Source organism: Triticum aestivum, chromosome 6A (genome assembly GCF_018294505.1).
Source record: "Triticum aestivum cultivar Chinese Spring chromosome 6A, IWGSC CS RefSeq v2.1, whole genome shotgun sequence".
Classification (NCBI taxonomy): domain Eukaryota; kingdom Viridiplantae; phylum Streptophyta; class Magnoliopsida; order Poales; family Poaceae; genus Triticum; species Triticum aestivum.
In genome coordinates, this window is record NC_057809.1 from 393255027 (window position 1) to 393267936 (window position 12910).

Here is a 12910-nt window from a genome sequence, read left to right on the forward strand (position 1 = left end):
GCATGACAGGCGGGCCAACCACCTGTTGGGCCCACCTGTCATGGACGCAAAGGCAGGAGCAGTAAGTTGAAGCTTTCGCTATCCCTCCCACATGAGGTGGACGAACATGCAACAGTGGATTCGATACTGTAGAAGTAGGAGTAACATCATTATTGTTCGTCTTCTCGAAGAGGCGAAGAGCCAAGCGCAACCCGAACGTGGCAGTTGCGAACGCTCGCGTGGTGCGGTTCCTTGGAGTACTAGCCAGGCTCTTGCATGAGACAAAATTGCTATTGTTTAACAATTAAACTCCATTATCCATTGGTTGATACTCATTCTGCATAGGTCCACACGCTTAGCACCGTTTCCTCCTGGGGTCACCAATGTTTATTTGCTAATTAATAACATTGCATGCAATGAACTAGCCATTGCAAGTCATTAAAAGCATGCACACCTCTCATCTCTTATTGGTTGATATGTCAAGAAACAAGAAACAAGGTAGAAGTTAATGCACCGCGCCTAAGTGTTTTGGGACTATTTGGTTTTCGTAAGATGACTTACACACCTAGACGGAGGGAGTAGTATAGCCCTGTAAACCGGAAAGGAGTATTTGCCTTTCTAGAGATTTCAACAAGTGACTAGACTACACCGTGTGCAGTACTCCCTCCCTTCCGGTTTATAGGGCTCAAATCTCAAATCTCATGAACCAAGGCATTTTGCGATTGGAGGAATGTATCTCGTACTTTACAAAACTGCCCTAATTAAACTCATGTGTTAATTACATAGTTCTCTCGTTTTCCTCTCTGCCTTGGTCGCGGTGCACAATATTGAGCACTCCTATATGACTAGCCGCTCTATCTACATGCGGGACATTTCAAAGCATCCGGGCCCGCGTGCCATCCACCAAATCACAGCGAGGTGCTACAGTCGAGACTCACCTGTAACCCCGGTGTGGCCGTCATGACCCGTCATATCACAAAACCCACACCTTTACCAGCAGTGGTAAGGTGGCCTCCAAGTTGGACTGGACGAAGCAACCATCATTTCACTGGAACGCTCGTTCAAGCCCTTTCTTCCCTTTCTTGAAGAAAACCTCACTCCAGGCTACTCACTTCTGCCATTTTTCTTCTGTACCGACGAAGGAAAGGTGGGCAAATCAGTTATGCTGCTATATTTTCATTCCAAGAATCTTCTTTTTGCGAAGCACCGACCGATTCTCACATCCTATTCTTTTCCCGTTTTCATTGCGATTGTGGTTTCCTTTCGATTGCTTTTTGTTTGTCAGTTCATTGATGGATCCTGGAGCACTAGGCAAAGAGTTGCCGGCGGATAACCCACTGGAGACAGCGATCTCCAGGAAGCGAGCACCGACCAACGAGTTGACCATGTTGGCAGGCCAACCCATGGAGACGAAGAACTCCAAGAAACAAGCATTGGCCAAATACTTGAGGACGTTGGCGGACGAACTCCTCAAAGGAAGTTGGAAGAACAACAAGGGCCCCACCGTGCCTACACCAGGAACTCTGATTGCCACCTATGTGAGGCTCAAGACCAAGTTTGAGGAGATAGTCGCCGTTGAGAAGCAGTATTCCCCTGGCAAGGTGATGGCCCCCATCGAGGACGAGGAGATGGCCCCCGGAGGGATGAGATCCCCCGGTGAGCTGCACAAGGTAAAATATAATGGATTATTACCATAGTTGTGGTTTTTGATTATTTTCAATGTGCTTGCTAATATGTTAGGGTTGTGCAGGTGTCGGTGGACGTCCTTGATGATTCCGATGTCGTGGCCTGTCCTGTTGGCATCGCCCCAGAGATCGATTCCGATGCCGCTGTCCATCCTATGGACATCGCCCCAGAGATCGATTCCGATGTCGCGGTCAGTCCTGCGGACATCGCCCCAGAAATCGATTCCCATGCCGCTGTCCATGCTGTGGTCATTGCCCGAGAGATCGATGACAAGAAATAGTTGGTCGCGCTAATCCTTTAGGGTAGTGTCGTGGTTTTGTCACGGCAGATGTCCTCATGAAAGGACTTAGTCGTGGAGCCATCGCGACGGGTTAGCTTGAAGGGGTTAAAGCGGACACAGGGACGCAAGAGAGTTTATACTAGTTCGGCCCCTTCAATGAAGGTAAAAGCCTATGTCTAGTTGTGATGGAATTGATGGGGTTTCGATGACTAGGGAGCAAACAAGCTTCGCCTATGTCTCGAGTTGTTGTCTATTTTCCTTGAACCGCCGCCGGGTCGTCCCCTTATATACACGGATGACGCCCGTCAGTTCACAGAGTCCCAATACCGGCTCATAGATGTGTCCGGTTTGGTCTCTATTTATTCCTAACTTACAGTACAAGTTAAATACCAACGCCGGCTTACGGCTACAGGCCTAGAACCGACTATGGGCCTTGAGCTCTCATCTGCCTTCTTGGGCTTTAACATAGTTAACTACTGATGAAGTTAACCCGGCCCAGATAAGCCGGTTTACGCCCAGTAGTGATATCCCAAACATTAGGCCCCAGATTGATTTGAACAGGTTCATGTCAATCCTTAGTAAAAATCTTCATCTTCAATATCTTCTTGTAGTTTGTTGAACCGCCGTGATGTCATCTTCTCTGGTCGTTGTAAACCGGCGTGACGTCACCTGTTTAATAGGTCTGCGACAATTAAGGCGACAGCTTCGTTTCCAAACCCACGGTCCCTTGACTTATAAATAGGACCGAAGGGTCATTTCTTTTTCCCCGCATCGTCCAGCTTCGGAGCTCCGTCGCCGTTGACGACCTCTGCTCCAACCTTGGCCGCTGCATCACCCTGATTGTACCAGAGCATCGTGGTGGCCTTCTGTTTCTTCCTCGGCTCCGGCGAGTTCTTCACCTTTTCCCCCGTAGATCCGTTCTAGGGTTTCCAAGTTCTTCAGTGTTCATCGTCTGCTTCGTACTCATATGATAGATCTTAGATGAACCTGTGAACCTTTGCTCTGTGTAGCGGTAGTTCTTAGCATCCGCCTTTACTTATATGCTTCAAGACCATAGATCTACCTGTATCACTGCCCATTGATTCGGTACTGTTCTTTTTTGAACCTTGAATATTTTCCTTGTTTTCTGAACTTGCTTCAGATCCGTCGCTGTAGAGAAATCTTGTGAAATCTGTTTCTGTACACTTATCCATCCGCAATCTCAACTATTTCAATGTTTAGATCCGGCGGTTTAACTTTGTAGAAAAATTGCCAAACCGGTATATACCATTAGTCCCCTTGTTGAACCGCCGGATGCTGTTGTTTCATAAAACTCCGGTTTAGATAGAACTGTATCCGGTTTAACATTGTACATACCGGTGCACTTTAATCAACTCATTCTTGAACCGGAATCACCTATCTTGTAGACTTCATCATGGCCAAGCAAGTATATGAGTGCAACTGGGTTCCTTCTCGTGTCACAGAGACTCAACTGAACAATTTAGTCCTGATCGGCGCTTTAGGCAGCAAAAACACCATCCATTGGAGAGCCCCTGGCAAAGAATGTCCTCCCACACCTCAAGAAGCAGAGGTCGTCGTCTTTGTAGACCACTTAGCCCGGGGCTTTAAGCCGCCTGGTTCTAAATTTTACCGGGACATTTTAGCCGATTTTCAACTCCATCCACAAGACACTGGCCCCAACTCTGTTACAAACATGTGTCACTTCCAAGTGCTCTGTGAGGTGTTCTTTCAAGAGGAGCCCACAGTGGAATTGTTCAGAGACTGTTTCCATCTAAACCGCCATACTGAGTTTTCTGGCGGTTCCAATACGGAATTGGGCGGTGTGGCGATTCAAAAAAGGAAAGAGGTCACATACCCTCACGTCAAACTGCACAGCCATCCCAAAGAGTGGAATCAAACATGGTTCTATTGCAAAGACACCTCCCCTGCTGGTGAAAATCCTTTGCCTGGCTTTCGTCCGGAGTGGCTTAGCAATACACACCCCTTTCTGCAAAGGTTGACTGCCAAGGAGAGAAGCAAATACGCTCCTCAACTGTCCAAGCTCAAAGCCTTCATGGCCAACGGTTTAACAGGGGTTGATCTCGCTCGCTGTTGGATATCGTGGAGCATACTGCCCCTTAGTCAGCGCTCCAGTTTGATGTGCGAGTATACTGACAGTGTTGATGACTCACTGCAACATGCTAACATCCAGCTCACTGACGAAGAAATCACCGAGGCTGTGAATAAAATGCTGAATGAACCGGAACACGTCTGTGCTCGAACCGGCCTGCTTCCCTTCTGTGCCACCAACAAACCGCCAGTTGTAAGAATTTGATTTTTTCTTTTTACTGAACCTGTTATTGATATATCTGGTCATTGTTTAATATCAATGTCTTCTTAAACAGGGTAATGATCCATTTGGAGCAAGAAACTTCCACAGGAGAAGCCAGAAAAACCAGACAAACCGGAGCGACCAACCCGGCCAAAGACTAAAGTCATGAAACGACCTACTCACAAGAAAAGAAGCACTGCATCTTCTGATCCGGCCCCTGATGATGATGTGGATAATCCAGACCTTGAGGTAGAACTTGACTCACTTGGCTTATTTTTCATGCGTCTTATTGATGATGATATTTGTCAGGATGATGCCGAAGCCAGCCATGCTAATGTTGCAGAGGTAATTATTCTCTCTTCCGATTCAGAACCTTTGCCTTCAATAAAAATCCTTCAGGCAAACCGGAAAGTTAAATTTTCTCATCCTCTTGCTTACTTGGATCCCAAATTTCTTATGAAGACCCAACAGCACGAAGCTCGCCGCACAACCCGGCACAGCGGCCAGGTAGTTACCTCCGCCGGTTTACCGAATAGTCCGATTCAGAAACGCCGTTCAGAGGTCTCTAATTTGCTTGTCAGTGCTTGTCCTAAAGTGGGCTGTTTTCGTCAACCTATTAATCCATCTGACTCCGATTATCAGGTTACTTCCCACTCATCCTCTGGCGAATCATCGGCTACTCAGCTGCCACTGCTCAAAACGGTGCTTGGGTAAGCTATACTTATCACAATATTTCTGGTACATCACCTTGGAACATATGCTGTATTTGACTTTGTTATTCCTTTCAGGGCCAAGCCTAGGCCGAGCAAGAAGGCTCGCCTGGATAAAGCGGCCGAGGAGGATGCCGTCCCTGAACCGGGCAAAACACCAGATCTTGAAGCGGCTATTCCTGAAGATATACTCAATGATCCACTGCAGCGAGATGACGATCTTATTGCTGAAGAGAGGCCTGTTGATACCTCAAGTCCTGTCAACCAGCCCACAAGCCCCATCCGGATTGAGAAATCCACCAATCCAACAAAGCCTACTGATAAGCCAACGACCCTAGTGCAAACCGGCGATGCCAAGGATGATGAAGTTGTTATTACTGGCATTGGCCATACAGAGCCAAGCAATCCTGTCGCTTTGTCTAAACATACTACGAAGGAAGAATTTGCTGCCTTTGGCAAAGGCAAGTGGAATGTTGATCTGGCGACTTACGCTGCTCTGAACGCCCAAGACATCCATTCCGGCTATCTGAACCGGCTGTATACCAGTCGTGACTATGAAGCCGGTCTGGTTAACATGATGAAAGATAAATATGAGGTAACTTCCATATGCTCTTTCCTGCTTGTATGTTTCAATTCTTGCTGACTCTCCTAGCCCCCAAGGGCCGGTTTGTAATCTTCTTTCAAACCGGGACTTACTAATATAAATCTTAATGCCTCGAAATTCGCTGATGTAGCCCCCAAGGGCCGGTTCAACTTAGTGTAGTTAAACCGGGACTTAAGTAATTCATATCGCTGCATCAAAACTTATTTGAACAAATAGCCATTAGCCCCCAAGTGCCAAGTTGAATACTTGTATTGAGCTTGGGACTTTGTAATCAATTGAAAGATGAAGATCGAATATGCATTAGCCCCCAAGCGCCAAGTGCATAACTTGTTATGTGGTTGGTGCTTCAATTCTTGCACTGCTTGCTGAATCATATAACTGTCTGTATGCAGGCTGAGCTGAAGACAAAAGAGATCCAAATTGCCGATCTCCAAGAAAATCTGAAGTCCCAACAGACTGAAACCTCAAAAGCAAAAGAGGAGTTGACCAGCGCCTTAAGCGTCATGGAACAGCTTAAGAAGGATTTCAAGAAGGAGCGGGCGGATTGGGCTACTGAAAAATCCGCTTTAACCAAGCGAGCAGAAGACGCCGAGGCTGCACTAAAACCGGTGGTGGACGAATTGACCAGCATAAAGCGGCACATGCATGCCATGACCACTACTATCTTTGGTAAGCCAGTTTGATTTCTGAATTGATTCTGCCGTCTTACACAGCTGCAGGTTTGTTAACCCTTTGTGATATTTCAGGGACACGCATTGGTCATTTGGGGTCAGATGTGCGGAAGAAATTGAAAGCCGCCTATATGTTGATCGAACAATTGTACACTGGTGCACAGCATATCATCTGTACTGCATCCCACAACAAGCCGGCGCCCACTTTGATTCAGCACACTCTAACGAAACTGTCGGTGCTTCCTGCCCGGGTTGAAGAGCTGAAGAAATCTGCTGCTCGAACCGGTGCGATCAATGCCTTAATCCGGGCAAAAGCTTGGGTGCCAGATTTTGATCCTATTGAAGCGACTCAGGGCTATCCCAGTTTGAAGGAAGACGGGTTAGAGTTTAGTGAAGCAGATCTGCGAGCAATAAACCGGGAGGTGCGTCCGCTAGCTTGTCAATTGGCTGAAGAAGCAGACTTGTCTCATTATCAAGCCCAATATGACAATCAAAACAAGTGAGTAGCTGCACCAATTCATGAAGCGGAAAATCTTATCCCTCCAATCCGTAAGCATACTTACGCTCCCGATATTGAACCATCATTGCTGATCCATGATGAAGCTGTCTTTCGAGCATTAATGGGAATCGACTGGACAACTGTTGATTTCCAGCCACTGGGTAGAGAAACTGAAGTTGAAGCGGCGCGGGATGACCCACAACCATCAGACCAGGATGGTGACCAAGCTTGAACCGGAAGCCGGTTTAAAATGCTTCTCCTTTGAAAAAAATAATGATCTTATTTTGGGCACCGTGTTGCCTTGTAATAGGCTAGCTGACACTCTTGATCTTAATATGCCTTCGTGCATAACCACTGCAACTTGTGCTTCCTTTGGGTGATGAACTTTCCAAAGTATTTTCTGCAACATAAAAATCTTAAAGTGCCACCGCGGTTGTACCGTCAGGCGGAGTATGATGTCTGCATATGTGAAATCAAAATATCTGAAATGTAAGCATATGATCAAATCTTTGAGATACATGATACCTGCCATCATTGGGCATGAAGTTGGCTTAGCCAATCTTGAAGCAGAGGTTTCATAAACCCACACTGTTGGAGGAGATAGCAGCTCATGTATATATATAATGTCGGTTTACCATGTAAACGGTGCCGGGTTATAATAAAGCACCGTGTTACTCCGTAATAGGATGTTAACAAAAAATCAAACCGGGCAAATAGTCTCCGGATAAAAAATGAACCGTGTTCCGTCAATTGATAGTTTGAACCGGCTTAAAACTTTGTCGGTTTAAAAAACGCAACAAAAATAAAGAAATATCTTTCAAAGAAAAAAAATGTGAAGCAAATGCAATGATAAAACCGTTTGCAAAAAGAGGCTTATTTGAGCTGATCAGATGGTGTTACCATGGTCGGACACGACCAAGCTCCCGATAGGTGTAGCTATGGTTCAAGTCAGCCAGGTCCCCAAATGAAACCGTGGCATTTATGCCGATCAAGAGGCGTGGCAATGGTTCGGGTTCGACCAAGCCCCCAAGTGATTCTGTGGCCTTAGGCCGATCAAGAGGTGTGCTGGTTCAGACGTGACCAAGTCCCCAAGTGATCTGGTGGCTTTCACCTATCAAGAGGTGTTGCATTGGTTCGGACACGACCAAGCCCCCAAGTGTTATAACATGATGCTTTTGAAAAGCTAACTCAAGGGGTCAACCGGAGGCCGCTTTAGAACAACTCCATGTAACCACACATGATGTAAAAGAACAGATACCCCGCTTTAGCTGAGGTCCGGTTTATTATATTTAATCATAATATATACATCATCGTAATATGTACATAAGTAGAGCCAATGGCTCAGGTATAGTAAGGCCGGAGATGAGCTATGTTCCACGGCTTGTTGGTCTCCTCCTCTGATGTACGTGAGTCTTTATGCTCTCGAATATCGATCAGATAGTATGACCCGTTGTGCAGATTCTTGCTGACCATGAAAGGTCCCTCCCAAGGTGGGGATAGATTATGCATATCAGTGTGATCTTGGATGAGCCGAAGCACCAAATCTCCTTCCTGAAAGGTTCTGGTTCTGACTCAGCGACTGTGATAACGACGAAGATCCTGTTGGTAAATCGCTGAGCGGGCGGCTGCTATATCACGTTCTTCATCCAACAGGTCCAAAGCGTCTTGCCGTCCTGTCTCATTGTCCGCTTCAACATAAGCCGCCACACGAGGTGAGTCATGACGGATATCACTGGGGAGAACCGCCTCCACTCCATAAACCATGAAGAACGGTGTGTATCCTGTTGATCTGTTGGGTGTAGTATTGATGCTCCATAACACAGATGGTAACTCTTCTACCCAACAACCCGGTGTTCTCTGCAAAGGAACCATAAGCCGGGGCTTGATGCCTTTCAAGATCTCTTGATTAGCCCTTTCTGCTTGACCATTGGACTGTGGGTGTGCCACTGATGAAACGTCAAGCCGGATGTGCTCCCGTTTGCAGAACTCCTTCATGGCACCCTTGGACAAATTGGTAGCATTATCTGTGATGATACTATGTGGAAAGCCAAACCGGAAAATCACTTTTTTGATGAACTGAACCGCCGTGGCTGCATCACACTTGCTAACAGGTTCTACCTCCACCCACTTTGTAAACTTGTCAACCGCCACCAGGAGGTGGATCTTCTTATCTTTGGACCTTTTGAAAGGCCCAACCATATCCAGCCCTCAAGTCGCAAACAGCCAAGTAATTGGAATCATTCTCAATTCTTGAGCCGGCACATGAGCACGTCTTGAAAACTTTTGGCAACCGTCACATCGTCTGACCAGATCCTCCGCATCAGCATGAGCACTTAACCAATAGAAGCCATGGCGAAACGCTTTAGCTACCAAAGATTTTGAACCGGCGTGGTGACCATAATCTCCTTCGTGGATCTCACGCAAAATTTCACAGCCTTCTTCAGGAGACACATAGCGTTGAAATGCCCCTGATACACTGCAATGGTGCAACTCGCCATTGACAATAGTCATGGACTTGGACGGCCGGATTATCTGTCGGGCTAGAATCTCATCCTCTGGTAACTTGCCCCAGTTCATGTATGCCAGGTAAGGAAGCGTCCAATCTGGAATGACATGAAGAGTTGCCATCAATTGAGCCTCCGGATCAGGAATAGCCAAATCCGCTTCACCAGGGAGCTTGACCGACGGGTTGTGCAGCACATCCAAAAAAACATTGGGCGGGACCGGTTTGCGCTGAGAGCCTAGCCGGCTTAAAGCGTCCGCCGCTTCATTCTTCCATCGGTCCACGTGGTCCACCTAATAGCCTTTAAAGTGACCTGCAACAATATCCACCTTACGATGATATGCTGCCATGAGTTGGTCCTTGGAGTCCCAAGTGCCAGATACTTGTTGAGCCACGAGGTCCGAGTCACCGAAGCACTTAACTCGACTTAGGTTCATCTCCTTAGCCATCCGGAGACCATGGAGCAAGGCTTCATACTTAGCTGCATTGTTAGTACAAGGGAACATTAAGCGGAGAATGTAACAAAACTTATCACCTCGTGGGGAAGTTAATACGACTCCAGCCCCCGAGCCTTCCAATTGCCTGGATCCGTCAAAATGGATGGTCCCATATGTGTGATCCGGCTTTTCTTCAGGCGCTTGCATTTCCGTCCAATCATTGATGAAATCAACAAGTGCTTGAGACTTAACCGCCGTCCGAGGCACATACTTTAATCCGTGCGGCCCAAGCTCTATAGCCCACTTGGCAATCCGGCCAGTCGCTTCCCGGTTCTGGATGATATCCCCAAAGGAGAAGAACTGACCACCGTAATTGGGTGCCCTTGGAAGTATTGCTTAAGCTTCTGGCTTGCCATAAAAACTCCGTACACCAGCTTCTGCCAATCCAGATACCTTTGCTTGGACTCAATGAGTACCTCGCTGATATAATAGACCGGACGTTGAACCGGATGCTCCTTACCTGCCTCCTTTCGCTCCACCACAATAGCCACGCTGACCGCACGAGCATTAGCAGCAACATATATCAGTAACGGCTCCTTGTCAATGGGAGCGGCGAGCACAGGCGGATTGGCCAATTGCCACTTTAAGTCCTCAAATGCTTCATCAGCAGCAGAACTCCAGACGAACTGATCCATCTTCTTCAACATCTGATACAAAGGGATTGCCTTCTCACCAAGGCGGCTGATAAACCGGCTTAACGCGGCAATCCAGCCTGCCAGGCATTGAACATCATTGATACACTTCGGTTTAGCCAGGGAGGTGATGGCTTTGATCTTCTCCGGATTAGCCTCAATTCCCATGTTGGACACCAGAAAACCCAATAACTTGCCTGCCGGTACACCAAAGACACACTTGGCCGGATTAAGCATCATCTTATACGTCCTCAGGTTATCAAAGGTTTCCTTCAAATCGTCAACCAGAGTCTCCTTCTCCCTGGACTTAACCACGATATCATCCACGTAAGCATGTACATTACGGCTAATCTGCTTGTGAAGACAATTTTGTACACACCGTTGATAAGTTGCCTGGGCACTCTTGAGCCCAAAGGGCATAGACACATAGCAGAAGGCTCCAAAAGGAGTTATGAATGCCGTCTTCTCCTGGTCCTTAACTGCCATTTTGATCTGATGATAGCCAGAATATGCATCCAAAAAACTTAAACGCTCACAACCCGCCGTAGCATCAATAATTTGATCAATACGGGGGAGGGCAAAATGATCTGCTGGACAAGCCTTATTAAGATCTGTGTAATCCACACACATGAGCCAGGTGCCGTTTTTCTTAAGGACTAGCACCGGATTGGCAAGCCACTCAAGGTGAAAAACTTCAACAATAAAGCCAGCTGCTAAGAGCCTGGCTACCTCTTCTCCAATCGCCTTGCGTCTTTCTTCGTTAAACCGGCGGAGGAACTGTTTCACCGGTTTGTATTTAGGATCCACATTAAGGGTGTGCTCAGCGAGTTGCCTAGGTACACCTAGCATGTCAGAGGGCTTCCATGCAAAAATGTCCCGATTCTCACGGATGAACTCGATGTGCGTGCTTTCCTATTTCGGATCCAAGTTGGCACTGATGCTGAACTGCTTGGACGAATCGCCAGGTACGAAGTCAACAAGCTTAGTTTCTGCTGCCGATTTGAACTTCAGGGCCGGATCATGCTCCGTAGTTGGCTTCTTTAATGGAGTCATGTCCGCCGGATCAACATTGTCCTTATAATAGTTCAGCTCCTCGGTGGCACAAACCGACTCTGCGTAGGCCACATGTCCTTCCTCGCACTCCAAAGCGATTTTACGGCTTCCGTGAACCGTTATTGTCCCCTTTAGACCCGGCATTTTGAGCTGCAAATACACATAACAAGGCCGTGCCATAAACTTAGCGTAGGCCGGTCGCCCAAATAGGGCATGGTATGGACTTTGGATTTTCACCACTTCAAACGTCAATGTTTCCGACCTGGAATCATGATCATCTCCAAAGGCCACTTCCAGAGCTATCTTACCAACAGGATATGCTCACTTGCTAGGTACCACACCATGGAACATCGTATTAGACGGTTTGAGATTTTTATCTGTTAGTCCCATACGACGGAAGGTCTCATAGTACAAGATATTAATGCTGCTCCCTCCATCCATGAGCACTTTGGTGAACTTGTAACCTCCCACCTGAGGCGCTACCACCAGAGCCAACTGACCCGGATTATCAACCTGGGGAGGGTGATCCTCTCTGCTCCATATGATTGGCTGTTCAGACCAGCGTAAATAACGGGGCACGGCCGGTTCAACAAAGTTGACTGCCCGCCTCTGAACCTTCCGGTCTCACTTGTCCAAGCTAGTGGTGAAGACATGGTACTGCCCACTATTCAACTGCTTTGGGTTGCTTTGGTAACCTGACTGTTGCTGCTGCTGGTTGTAACCACCCTGGTTGTTCTGATTATTTTGAATATTATGTCCGCCCGGATTACCATTAAATCCTGAACCGGAATTTCCTCCACCGTGACCCGGCCCGGATCCTGAGCCACTGCCGGAGCCGTGATCATACCGAAAGGCATTAGAATTCTTGAACTCCTGCATAATGAAGCAATCCTTCCAAAGGTGGTTTGCTGGCACCTCCTTCGTCCCATGTCTTGGACAAGGCTGGCTCAGTATATAATTTAGGCGGTCCGGGTTAGGGTTGGGTGCCCCACTGCAATTTGGCGGTTTACCCTTGTGTCGCTGGCCCTTGTCCTGCGCGTTGGTATTAGCCACAAAGTCCATGTTACCATCCGCTTTACGCTTGCCTCCGCCACCATTGCCTGCCCAGTGATGCTGCTGACCTTTGGAGTTGTTGTTCCTCTTTCCCTTCCCTGCCTTGTCATCATCAGATTCGGGATCCTTGGTACTATCAGAATCAGCATACTTTACCAAAGCAGCCATGAGGGTCCCCATGTCAGTGCGATGGTGCTTCATCTGTCCCAACTTCAGCTTTAGGGGCCCAAACCGGCAGTTGCCTTGTAGGGTTGAGACTGCAGTGTCGGCGTTGATGCGGTCTGATGAATGCAACACTTGTGAGACCCGGTGCACCCAATGAGTCGTCGATTCTCCTTCCTCCTGGACACAGGAAGCTAAGTCCACTATCGACATAGGCTGCTTACATGTATCCTTGAAATTACTGATAAACCGGGCGCGTAATTGGGCCCA